The sequence below is a fragment of the Galeopterus variegatus genome, unplaced genomic scaffold, assembly GCF_000696425.1.
Source record: "Galeopterus variegatus unplaced genomic scaffold, G_variegatus-3.0.2 Scaffold13289, whole genome shotgun sequence".
NCBI classification, from domain to species: domain Eukaryota; kingdom Metazoa; phylum Chordata; class Mammalia; order Dermoptera; family Cynocephalidae; genus Galeopterus; species Galeopterus variegatus.
In genome coordinates this window covers 1-523 of record NW_007739400.1, presented here as the reverse complement: position 1 = coordinate 523, position 523 = coordinate 1, and positions in this window count along the sequence as shown.

Below are 523 nucleotides of genomic sequence, written 5' to 3'. Positions count from 1 at the left end.
CTGGTTTATTATAAAGGATATTTTAAAGGATACAAATAAACAGCCAGATGAAGAGATACATAGGGTGAGATCTGGAAGGCTCAGTTCCTGTGGAGTTGGTGTGTGCCACCCTCGTGGCACGTGGATGAGTTGCTTACCTTCCTGCAAGCCTCCAGGAGTTCAGCTGTCCAGAAGTTCTCTATACCCCACCCTTGTGGGACTTTTATGAAGACTTCATTGGACAGGTATGATGGAAGCATGTATAACCATCTAGAAATGTGATTGGACAGAAAGGGTATGATCTAATACTAACACTGTGTGGGGAAACTCAACAAGGCCTGTTTCTTTGGATTCTTCTCGGCCTCTCTGTGCAGCCTTCCTTCCTGCAGAGGATGTGGCAGGATCCCCTCTGAAATGGATGTCTTATGGGGCAGACGGAGGTGGGCCCGAGAAGCGAGCCAGAGCACGGCGGAGGCTGCAGTGCTGATACCAGTCAGGGCCGGGGGTCCCCGGCGACTGGAGCGGAAGTCTGCTCAATGCTAGA